Raw genomic sequence first — 13,066 nt, forward strand, 5'->3', positions numbered from 1 at the left:
GTAATAAATGTGCGTTTCTGGTGGAGGATGGTAATGGGAAGGGGGACTGTGCCCGTGTGCAGGCGGGGGTTATATGGGAAATCTCGGTAATCTCCAGTCAGTTGTGTATTTTTAATGTTTAAATTTAAACAAATTTGCTTATACTTGCCTTTTTAGACATGTCCCATCATTGAGATGACCTAAAATATATTGGTGAAAATTGTAAAGTGATTTTTTCATCGTATCTTGAAATTCTTGGTCCCCTGGAAGACTCAAGAGAGCTGATCAGAATTGTTAACAGTGACAGCCTTGCTTTCAGACAAAATTCTTGAGAGGAAAAAAATCATTTACATTCCCTGAGCACTTCATACTGTGCTGTTGTCTAAACTTTAGCAAATTGGCTATTCCTCCTGTTTTTCTTTAATTTTTAATAGCTTCGCCATCACCCTAGCTAGAAATCATAACGTCATCTTTGCTTTATCTTCTAATCCATCACTCCCTGCATTCCAGCCAGTCAAAATGAGCCCATGCTACTTTACAGGTCTCAAATGTCACGTCACCTATTCTCCATGCCCTCCCGCTACCTTCATTCACACCCTCGGTGTCCCCACCTGGGCTATTGCAACAGCCTCCTTGGTGGCCTCCCTCACGCACACCTGCGCTGCACAGCCACCAGCTGTGTCTGTCGTTCCTTTACCGAATGCTGATTTCTTATTATGAATAAAAGTATGTGTGTCTCACTAAAGACACAAGGGTGCCTAAGACACCTCCCTTGCTCTCAAGGATCTCACATCTAAAAAGCAAATTCCTTTTTGTCATCAACCTACCTGAAGTTTTTCAGGGGATCCCCACTGCCTGTAGGATGAAATCAAAACTTATTAGCATAGCACAGTTTGCTCTGGGATCTGCTTCCCATGAAGCTGCTCTGTCTCACCTCCCACCTTCCTGCCAAAGCGCCCAGGCTGCAGCCTGTAGGTTGTTCACCTTTCTAAGACTCACACAAACCACACCTTTTGCCTGGAATGCCCTCCCTCTAGGAAACTCTTGGAATTTTCTTCAAAATAAATTAACCCCCCCAATCTTCCCTCCCCAGGCTCAGTAGATTTCTCCTTCCTCTGGGCACCCCAGCACTTCATATATAGCTATGTGATTTCCCTGGATGTCTCTCTCTCCAGGGGACTGTGAGCCCCAGAGGCCAAGGGCCAAGGTACCTTGTTAGGGGTAGACAGGCAGCTTCATTTATTCAGTGCCTGCTCTCTCTGAGGCCTTACAGACAACATATTCAACATTCCCAACAATCCCAAGTGACATTAGAGTGTGGGAGAAAAGGCAGAACACAAGAAGTTGGTGTTTTCCAAGAGGTAACAAGTTGGGTCCCTGCCTAAGGGCCCCACAGGACATTACTTTGGAGAAGTCACCACCGCTGAACATCTCCCTCACAGGTCTACAGGCTCAGAAAACTGGTTCTACCAGTGCAGAGAGTTCTACCAGTTCTATGGTCTCTCAAGGGTGGCAGCACCCTGAGCAAGCTCACAAAGTATAACATGCAGAAGCCAGAATGCCAAGTTGGAGATTTTCCGGAAACACCACAGACGTATGCACAGGCCATACTGCACGCCAGAGGCTGAATGCTCTTACGTGATTTAACCCACCATTCCTCACAAGTATGACACAGGTACTGTGAGGATCTCCACTTTACAGATGTGGATACTGAGGCACAAGAAGGTCAAGTAACTTGCCTAAGGTCACCAGCCAGGAAGTGGCAGGGCCAGAATTTGAATCTAGCTCCAAAGTCAGTGCTTCTAATGATTTTGGTAACCAATGAGAAACAACTTCCGAAGGGACCAGTTATTCTCTTCTTCTGGGAGCAAGTTTTATTCCCTGGGGCAGGCCCTCTGGGAAGCCAAGAGGGTTACTTGTTGAGCCTGTTACCATGATTCAAGTGTTTGATGGGGTCAGAGTAGCCTAATGCATTCCTTTCCACAAAAATACTAGGCCTCTCCCCAGTGCCCTCACCTGAGCCACGGGCTGTAGACCAGTGTCACGCCTGTCACTCCTCCTTTGGGGGGTCTATGATTCCTCGGCTCTTATTCTGAGGAGCAAGTTAATATCTTCATTCATATTTCAGCCCGTCTGAAGTGGCCTGAGAGTCATTCTACCTCCTCAAAGTGACATGGCACTTCTGGGCTTTGATCTGTTTTGTGTTGATTTTCTAGTTTACAGCTCAGAGAGCACTTAGCGCCCACCCCCCACCTCCCCACCCCCTTTCCAAGTTCGCGCAGGTGGCCTCGCTGTTGCCTCCTCCTTCTGCCTCCAGAAAATCTACTGATATTTGAGGATGAGCAAACAGAGATTAAAGTCACAGTTAGTTCCCCAAAGCAGGACTGGAACCTAGGCCTCTGACTGCTAATCCATGTTCTTTCTGCCTCACGAACGACTGAAGAGAAGGCACTGAGGATGCTCCGCAGCTGCCCCTCCCCGCCGGCCCCAGGCCCTTGGGCCCAGCCGCCGTGTCTGCTTCCTTCCCAGCCCGCTGGCCTGGGCCGTGCGCCCCTGCAGGCCGCCTGTGTGGAGCCTCCCTGGTGCCTTCACTTCATGGGCCCAGAGGGTCTGGCCAGAGCGGCTTCCCACTCCACACCCTACGCCTTGGTTTCCATCCGCACCATACCACAGTCAGTGGTCCTGTCTTCGCTGCCACTTGGCCCCATGGCGCCCATGACGCACGCTTTCCCTCTGTGGTCTTTGGCACTGTCTCTCTTCATCTTTTGCTTTGCAGCTTTCTTCTCCCTTAGCGCTCAGCCCCAAGGTTCAGCCTGGTCTCTGCCCCTTCAGTCGGACTCCAAGGAGGGCCCGCTCCCACCCGATGCCCTCTTTCTAGCCTCAGCGTGGTCTCCACTCCCCACCCTTGCAATTATTTGGCACACTGGCTAAATTTTCTGGATTTTCCACGACAACGCTGATTTCAACTATTCTGTCCCATCATCAGATCTTTGGGCCCAATTTTTGGATCAGAAATGTAGTCAATGTAGATGTATTACACCTGGACATCATTTTTTATAATTGGTGCCACATGAACAGGACACAAAATTCAAAAGGCATTGAAGGGTATAGAGTAAAAATTAAGTCCTTTCTGCCTTGGCCAGTGTTTCCCAACAGTTAGAGCATCAGCTCAAGCACCAAGGGGTCCTAGGTTCCATTCCCCATTAAGGGCATGTACCTGGGTTTCAGGTTCAACCCCAGGCCCCAACTGAGGCTCATGCAGGAGGCAATCAATTGCCTGCCCTCTCTCTCTCCCCTCCCTCCCTCCTTTCCCCTTGCTCTAAAAAGTTCAATGGAAAAAAATATCCTCTAGTGAGGGTTAACAATAACAACAAATTAAGTCCCTTCTTAACCCTGTTCCCCAGGCCCACAGGCTCCCAGTTCTCCAACTCAGACATGGCAACTGTATGCTGTTTCTTATCCTTCCAGAGGGATTCCATGAATCCCTGACCTGAGGGGTTGGCAATTTTTTAATAATTTATTAATTTAAAATTATTTAAGAAAGAAATGAAGAAATTTCAACATCAGTCTTACCACCCTAAATGAACGCATGTGATTTCTCTAAATTGCATTTCAATTTTTAACTACATGTCCACTTTTTTCATTGTTTAATCATGGTGTTATAAAAAGTTTAGTTTTACTTCCATTGCTAGTTTCATACACACATTTCATTTTCATTGATTTTAATAGCTACCTAATACTCATTTGTGCTAAAACCCAATTGGGGTTTTGGGGGTTTTATTTCAAGCTTTCACAATTATAAATAATATCAGTATAACCATCTATAACTTATTCTTCTTTGTATTATTGCTTTAGGATAAGTTCTGGAATAGTAGTATTGAGTCTAGGAGATGGTTCACTTCACATTTAGCCAAATAACCCTCTTAGAAAGGTGACAGCAGTTTGCAATGCCTCATTCAGCTATGAGCATACATCTTTACTTTTATTTCATCAAATACAGTGATTATACTTATCAACAAAAAATGCTTCCTCATACTGTGAGGGACAGACTAAGTCTTTGCCTTAGAAATGGTACCTTGTGTCATTTTGAGGCACACTATCCCTGCAGCTGTTAGATTTGAGACTCAAGAAAACTAGGCTGGATTTCAAACTGGGCAATGTTAAATAACCTATATCTTTACTAGTATTTTTGGGTACTCCCAGCAGAAGAAAAAAAATTAATTCAAGTGTTTCAGAATAAAGTTATTCAGAATGAAGTTGCCAGCTCTAGGGCTTTTGTCTCTCTTTCGAGCTTCAATTACACTGTCCAAACTTGTGTCTGAAGAAGACATCGGTAGCAACCAGTGGCAGAGAAGTGAGGGGTGGAGTTGTTTTGACAGACTATGAATGGGAGGGTTGTGGCTACTTTAAATTATTTATCAGCCAACATCTGATGGATGTCTCTACATGTATTAATTTATGCAAGCAACAAATATTTATTAGTTCCTGTGCCAGTCATTGCCTTTTTGCTCTTAGGTCTCTTTCTCAATTTTCTCCAGAACCCAGTTTCCTGTTATCCTTGCCAACTGTCTTCCAGCTAGAATGGCCAAAGGGGGACACTAGGAAGATACTGAAGGTTGAGAAGTAAGAAGAAGCCAGATTATTTTTTCTGTCCCTCTCTCTCTGTTCTGAGCATCATTTTTCTGTGTGGTTCCAGCTCCCCATGAGACAGCCCCTCCATCCAGGATCCTTGGCAGTCCCAGCCATGGTCTAGCCTCAACCTCTGATTCTGGTCACACCATCCCTTCCCTGTAGTGGCCCTTGTAGTGGCAGCAGCTTCCTGCTGTCGCTCATATCTGGTTGTTTCATCAGCCCATTCAGCTTCTCACCTCAGTCCATTTCCTGCGTAATCAATTCCGGCAGCCGGCTGGTCCAGCCAGGGGAGAAACCAGAATCTTGAAGGAATGTATTGTCCCCCTGGAAACCTCCAAAACACAGGTGTCAGGCAATGTCCAGGCCAAGCTTGACTCAGAGAAAATGCTCTCCTAAACATTTAAGCTCCAACATTACAGTATTTCCCAGGCTTCCCCCCAGCCCGGCACCTTATGGGGAGTAAGGACAGGAGAGTCTCTAGGCTACTGTGCTTTGTCCCAGCAGGTTTCCATTCTTGTCTTCATGAGCTCAAGGCACCCTTATCTTCTCTATCTACTCCTCTATACTGGCAAATTGCAGATTTACTCCACACCTTGACTCCTCTTGCCAAATCATAAAATCTCTAAATCTATGTATCAGATGGGACAGGCATAATTTCTTCTTCACCTTTGCCATTTAAATCACTGTTTAGGAGATCTAAGTGTGGGTTTTGAACGGGGTTTTTCCAATTCCATACTACAGAGACGTCATTAGTCAAATGGCATGGCCATTCCAAGCCGCCCTGCCTTGCAGATTCCTTAATATGAACTGAGAGAGAGCGAGCAAGTTTGAGCACCTTCTCCTTCCTCCAAGTTCTAGGTTAATATTAGACCTTTGCATGTCTAATAACTTTATAACTCACCATACCACCACCCACAGAGTGCTGGTCTCTCCTTTGAACTCTCCAAGTGACTCAACACTGTCAAAACTCATGACTCAAGAAGTCGTTATGGGTCAGTTGTGGCAACTGAGGCAGGCCATGAAAAGGAGGTGCCCAGGTGTTGCTTGAGACCCATGGACTAGGGTCTGGAGCAGCCCTTCTCAATCTGGATTTCATGAGAGAACTAAACCCTAATGTCCTAAGGCATCTATTGTATATAACAAATTAACATATCTCATGCTCCTAGAATGGTACTAAGTATGTACCAGCCTTGGGAAAACTGAAAAAATAGTCACTCAAATAATATTATATAGACCTTAATTCTCTCCGGGAACCCCTGTTAAGAAAAACTGGCCCAACAGCAAAAGTGGTCCCAATAATACTTTTGTCACTCTCTTGAACCTATTTAGTTCAAGAATCACGCACAATTATACTCACAGAAGCATTAGCACAAGGTATGGGAAATGTTTATTTCAAGAATATGGGTATAAAGCATATTAAGGAACACAGAAAAGCAACCAGAAGAGCCCCAAGAAGTCCATGCTCAGGTCTCCTGATGGTCTTTTCCCTTCCTTCTGCATGTTTGAAACTTAGCGGGTGCTTATCAATTTAACAAAGTTCATCTGATGCATTCAACACCAACCTCATGCAATTTTAATAGAAGGTGATGAGAGAAATTAAGCTTATTTTATCTAAGCATGATCATCTTTGCAGCATCCATTTTCTAGAGATATCTCCACATAAACCCTATTCTCATCAACCCCCACTGAGCCCAGTGCAGAGGTAGGGGACAGACAGGCGTGGAGGACAGGGACTAAGTCCCATGGAATAAGGAGTGGGTGAGATTCGGGAGGGAAGATTCATTTATCTACCCAGAGTGCCTCCAGAGTCCTGCCAACTGGGGCAGGACTGAGCCTCCCTGTGGGGAGACGCAATGCAAGGGTGGAAAGGAGGTGGGTAGGTGGATAGATAACACTTAGTTTAGCACTGTTTTTAGCAGTTGTTTTCTAAGTGTTTCCTTGATATGTCCTATCTCCTCAGCTCAACTGTAAATTCTTTGAGTGCAAAGACTAGGTTTATGCTGTAAATCTTTAATCTCCTGGAATATTTAGCACAGTGCTTCTCCTACAGATGCTTACTCAGCATACTGTTGATTAATTAGAATCTGCTTTAGGGGAAAATGGTGTGTCCTTGCAACAATTTTATAGTATAAAGTTAATGTGAAAGTGCTATATGAATATAATAAAGTGTAAAATATTTAATGCTTATGAACCAAGGATCTCCCCACAACCCAACACACCATGCTTCATAGGAGCCACTCCACCCTACCCTGCTGGACAGAGATAGAATCCAGAGCTAGGGAGCCTCTTAGCACTGCTAGAATTGAGCAAGCTGCCCCTGGAGACAGAGCCCAAAGGCTTCTTTCTCACCTAACTTTCCAGCAACAAGTCAGAAACTGGGGACAAAACTGACCCCTTATCTCCCTTCCACCCTTGCTCTGCTCCCTAGAGTCAAAGGTTTCTCTCACCCCACCCACGTGAACACTCCCTTTATTGCTGAACTCTACAGTCTCACCCAGAGTTAAAGCTTGCTACTCCCAGTCAGGAATCAGCTTGTACTACTTACCCCCAGGGTTTCCACTCAGCCTCAGGATCTTCTCTGGTGGGATCCTGGTGCTCCTCTGTGGTCTTGGAGCCTATGAAATCTGACTGCGCACTTCAGGCTGGGCCTCACAGGCTCCTGATCCCTGGTGGCTCTCAGACTCCTCAGCCAAGAACATGGATAGTCAACATCTCAGGGGAAACATGGTATTGACTCTCACAACCCAAACTCACATGAAATTGATTTAGTCTTAAATGCCAGTGGATTAAGTTTCATTGGGGACCATGCCTTTCCAGTCATGAGAAAAGGTATTGTCCATGATCCACACCTCCTACCTGGAAAACACTCAGGAGGCAGAGGAGGAATCTGGAGTCAGGAGAGAGAGCTGCTTGGTGCTGAAGAATCCTTCAACCAGACCTTAATGGTGCTGATGAGCACCCATCCCCCCACACTGCAGCACGCCTTCAGGGTGACCAGGATATCCGTGGCTAGCAGAAAGCATAGCTCTTACCTGGGATAATACTAGAGGCCTTATAAATTCTTAACTCACAGCTGTCTTCATCCTAAATTTGATCACCTGAAACCTTCCTTCTTTCTTTATCATTCCACCAGATTTTCAATTTATTTTTGTTCTTTTCTAAATATGGAAGCAATCTTACATCATATCCTGACAAACAAGGATCTTCAACTTACACCTTGATGGCAGGGCCCCTGAGGCCTACCTGGAAATACATGTATCTTGCCCTCTCCTTGGCACTGCCTTCCAGTTTCATCACCACTATACTTTGGGAATCGGTGCTCTCTGCCCTCCACTTATGGCTTCCAGTGGGTTCTGGTAGCCAGGCCTGCCCCGGGATCCCCACAGCTCTGACTGACAGAGACCTTCCTGACTTTTGCTAGGTCTCACTGGTTGTTAGTGAGTGTGTGGTGTATCATCTTCCCTTACCTGCACTGTCTTTGGGTCTTTGGGGGTAAATGCAGAGCAATTCTGAAGACCCCACCTCCCTACATCTAAGCCAAGCCTCAGGCCAGAGCTCTGGGTTGGTGACTCTGCCTGTGAACCAGGCATACCCTTTGGCTTTTCTGCAAGGCAAACTTGGTCTTCTGTTCTGTTAGTCTGCAAAAAATTAACAATCAACCATTGTGACCTTTATACCACATTTATCAACCTTGGCAAGAGGAAATCTGGACTCTGAAAGCTACTTGGCAGGCTTGTAAGTTATATAAATATCTAACCACTGTACTATACAACTGAACTAATATAATATTGAATGTCAATTGTAGTTTAAAAAATTTTTAATCATTTAAAAAATGATTAAATAACTTTTTGGTGCCCTTCTGAGTTGGGGAGGGTGGTGAAGAAAGAAGAAAGAAAGAAAGAAAGAAAGAAAGAAAGAAAGAAAGAAAGAAAGAAAGAAAGAAAGAAAGAAAGAAAGAAAGAAAGAAAGAAAGAAAGAAAGAAAGAAAGAAAGTTGGCAGGCTTGACTGTTGACTGCCCAAAAGAGTTCAAAAAATAGCCTAGCCAACTGTGTCAAAGTTGATGGGGTTCTCTAGACCCATTAATATACATTTTTATTCAATATATTTTAAGTCACTGTACTCAAAAAAGCAAGAACACTTGGAATCTGATCTGCAGTTCTGATTCTGGGGCATCCAGGAAACGTTCCAGCTCACTGAACTACACACAGTTGAATGTGGTATAGGACATCGGCTTTCAAACTTCTTGGTGCCACAGTAAGAAATGAATGTTAAATGGCAACACAACACACACGTACACACACACACACACACAACACACACACACACACTACATAGCTGAAACACATTCCTGAAAATAATTTTGGCTTATAGGAAGATACACGTGAAATCCATTTATTAGGAAATATTTCCAGGGGGGAAAATTAGAAGAGTGAGGAAGTTGGACCGGGAAGGGCCTTGGTAAGGCTGCGATATCAAGCTAAGTCACATAGAGGGTAATTCTGACTGAGTCCCGCAGAGGGCTTGGGGGCGTTGTGGGCCACACCTCAAAACCATCCCAATGAGAGGGCAAAAGAGCTGGAGTATGTCCATCCCTGTCCCCATTCGTCTTGATTATGAGCTATGGAGGGAGGGAAGGGACACAAACTCCCAGGCCCACCTGGCTCTCCTGCACTTTCCAACAACATGCTGGTTTTGAGGAAAGAACTCACACTGGGATTCAGCTGGTGTGCACAGAGAAGGTAAAGGGACTCCCAGGTGACAGGGACAGAGTGGGGACATCACAGACTGTGATGCTTTCCATTCTGGTACTTGTTTGTTTGCTGGTCATGGATTTGAACCTCAGTGCAGCCACTTACAGGCTGTTATTTAACCTGCTTGAGACTTTTTTACATTCTTAAAATGGGAATAATAATATCAACTTTGCTCATTGTGGTGAAAATCAGAATTAGCATAGCAAATAGGAGGTGCTCAACTTGTCACTACTGTGATTAATAAATGTATGCTCAAAATGTCTCAAAAGAGTAATACAGCAATTTTTGTTTGGTCTTGACTATACTTAAGACATGACTCCGTGCCTTTGCTCTTTATTTCCTTTGATTAATGTTGCAATCGTTCAAGCTTTGTCTTTTTTTAAATATGTTTTTATTGATTTCAGAGAGAGGAAGGGAGAGGCAGAGAGAGAGACAAACATCAATAATGAGAGAGAATCATTGATCGGCTGCCCCCTGCACGCTCCCCACTGGGAATCGAGCCCAAAACCCAGGCATGTGCCCTGACCAGGAATCGAACCATGACCCCCTGGTTCATAGGCCAAAGCTCAACCACTGAGCCATGCCCACCAGGCAAGCTTTGTCTTAAATGTCCCTCTCTCATCAAGCTTTCCTTAACCGCCCCAACTAAAAAGCTCTCTCCCACCTCTGAATTGCCATGTCATTCTATTTGAAATTATTTTATGGTACTTTACCACTTTCCTTTTTCCTCTTTGCGGTATCTATTAAAATCCTGACTTGGGAACAGACGGACAAATCAATGGAATGAAACAGAATCCAGAAACAGGTTCAACTACATATGGGAATACTAAAGAAATCAAGGAGCGCGGCTAGGCTTGGCTCAGCGGTTGAGCGTCCATCTAGGATCCAGGAGATTGCAGTTCGATTCCCGGTCAGGGCACGTGCCCAGGTTGTGGGCTCAATTCCCAGTCAGGGGCCTGCAGGAGGCAGCAGATAAATGACAACTCTCTCATTGATGTTTCTGTCTCTCTCTCTCCTTCTCCCTTCCTCTCTCTGAAATCAATGAAGATACATTAAAAAAAGAAAAAAAAAAAGAGAAAAAAAGAAATCAAGCCTGTGAGAAACTCAGACAGTGCTGAGATAACTGGTTAACTCTTTGGGAAAAAAATTAACCTGGATCTCTCTCACTTCCCATATAAGAACAAATATCAAATGGGCCAAAGGTTTAAATACACACACACACAACATTGAATAACTACATGTAAACATGAATTTTTTTATACTCTTGGAGTAGAAAGACCTTTATAAGCATAACATGAAACTCAGATGCCATAAAAGAAAAGGTAAGTAAATTTGATTCCATAAAAATTTAAAAACATCTACATGATTACAAAAAGACAGATTCAAAAGTCAAACTGAGAAAAATATTTATAACACATAGGTCAAATGGTTAATTTTCTTTCATAAAGAATTTATAAGAATAAATAAGAAAAAATGTAAACAACCCAATAAAAGTGGACAAAGGACATGAAAAAACAGTTTATAAAATAAGAAATACAAATACCTGTAAATGTTTGAAATAATACACAATCATCTTAATAAAGAAATGTAAATTTAAAAAAATTTTTTTCACCCAGATTGGCAAAAATTTAAATGTTTGGTGAACCTGAGCTCTCCGAGGGTATGATGAAATGGGTATTATCACACAGAATTGCCCTTCAGAAAAGTTCCCTAAGACTGGAAAAGGGCACAGCTGTTCTGGAGGGCAACTGGCAATTTCTATCAAAATGTCAAAGGCACATACCCTTTGCCCCAACACTTCAACTATTTACCTGGGATTAGGACAAGTTCTCCTAGCTATGTGTACAAAAATGTTATTGCAACATCATATGTAGTAGAGAAAAGACATAAACAACTCAAGCCGACTTCAGTGGGGGGCTGATAGGTGATAGTCCATCCAGACAGTGAAAGAAGGAACAAGAAAGAAGTAGATCTGTACGGCCTGCTAGTCAAAGATCTCCAAGATATACAAACAAGTTAAGGAGCTTGCATGCATGTGCTCACACACACACATTGACACACGCACACACTGACACACACAAATGAGTGCACATAAAAAATTATGAACACTGAATAAAGACTTCAGTGTAGTTTAATAGTACTGCACCAGTGTCAATGTCCTGGTCTTGATATTGTACTATAGATGTCACCACTATAAGGTGTCACCACTGGGGGAAGTTAGAGGAAGGGGACATGGGGTCTTTATGATTACTGTGAGCCTGTAAGTACCTCAAAATAAAGGGTTTTTCTTTAAGTGTAGAAAGTATATATGGTATGATTCCTTGTCTTTTATAAAGTATGAATAGGTAAGAACAATCCCTGTGTCAATAAATTCAAAATGAGTGAGCAGAGCATTTGTAACCAGGACCAACTCACCTATTCCCTTCACTCCTGAGGGTTTGCTCGAGGCAGAAGGATAATAAATTTTTAAACCACCCCCACTTCCTTTGCAGAGATTAAAACAAATGCAGCTCTGGAGAATTTGATCTAGCCCAACAGAGAGCCCTCAGAAGTGCGGCTCTGTCGGTTGGCAGGGCTGGTGATGGGCCTTTCCAGTTTCTTACCATCAGCCTTTTAGGCTGACTCAGAGCAGAACTACTTTGCATAACAACGTCAGACATTATCTCCAGGGAGGGCAGGCTGGCCCCTCCAGGGAAACAGTTCTCTTTCTTAATGTGGGTTTAGATTGCATTGTCCCTACAATTTGCTGTTGGTTCTTGGGTGCGTGCCCACAGTTGATCTGGAAATTCCTCACAGGAAAATGGAAGAGCTCAGGAAGGGCAAGGGGACATTTCTTCGCCTCATGCTAACAGAGGAAACTTAAAGGAAAACACGTGGAGCTCCAGACCTGAACCTGCCCTGGCGGGTGGGCCTTAGACTGCCAAAGCCCGGCCTGCAATTCTCTACGGAAAGCCCCCATCGCATAACCGAAACTGGCAGGAGCTGGAGCGAGGGGGCTCCTGCTTCAGGGGCCCCGACGCTGTGAGGGCAGGAAAGATCCAGCCCGGACCTGTGTGCTGGGGGGGGGGGCGCATAGGAAAGATTCTGAAGAAAGGACACTGTCAGTGAGTCCTCGGCAAGGCAGATGCCCAGTAGGAGTTAGGGGGCCTAAGGTTCAGTAGGAGTAAGGCCTGTGAAAGGAAAAGGGGGGTTCCCGAAGCAGGATTGAGAAAGAGGAACTGTTGGGCCACACGATGTAAATCTGACAAACACCGACGGGAAGCTCCAAAGCAAAGGTAACTGTTACAGGAGCCCCATGTTAGGCAAAAAGGCCAAGGTCCTTGTACCACCATCATGCTTGTCACTGGCTGGGGCCACCCTGAGAAGGAGGTAACTGTCAGCTGGAGGCGGACAGCTAATCAGAGTCCCAGCAGCCAGCGAGTCCTTTCTAGAAAGAGGACCTGGGCTGTTATCTGCATCCCCATGTCTGCCACAGGGACTGTCACTGAGGGAGGAGAGGGGGAAACCACAGCTCTGAAAACAGGGCTAGGAATTTGGTTGTGTCCATAAGGGACCCAATGGGAAGTCTTGGGAAGTCTTATTAGGCATCCTGTTTAGGGGATTTGTCCCTCTATATCGTATTTCACTCCACCCCCAAATCTTCAGTGAATTTCTTGGTGAAACAACATTATGAGGAATTAAAAGGGTAAGGCAGCTGGAAAAG

The sequence above is a fragment of the Miniopterus natalensis genome, chromosome 1 (assembly GCF_054644295.1).
Source record: "Miniopterus natalensis isolate mMinNat1 chromosome 1, mMinNat1.hap1, whole genome shotgun sequence".
NCBI classification, from domain to species: Eukaryota; Metazoa; Chordata; class Mammalia; order Chiroptera; family Miniopteridae; genus Miniopterus; species Miniopterus natalensis.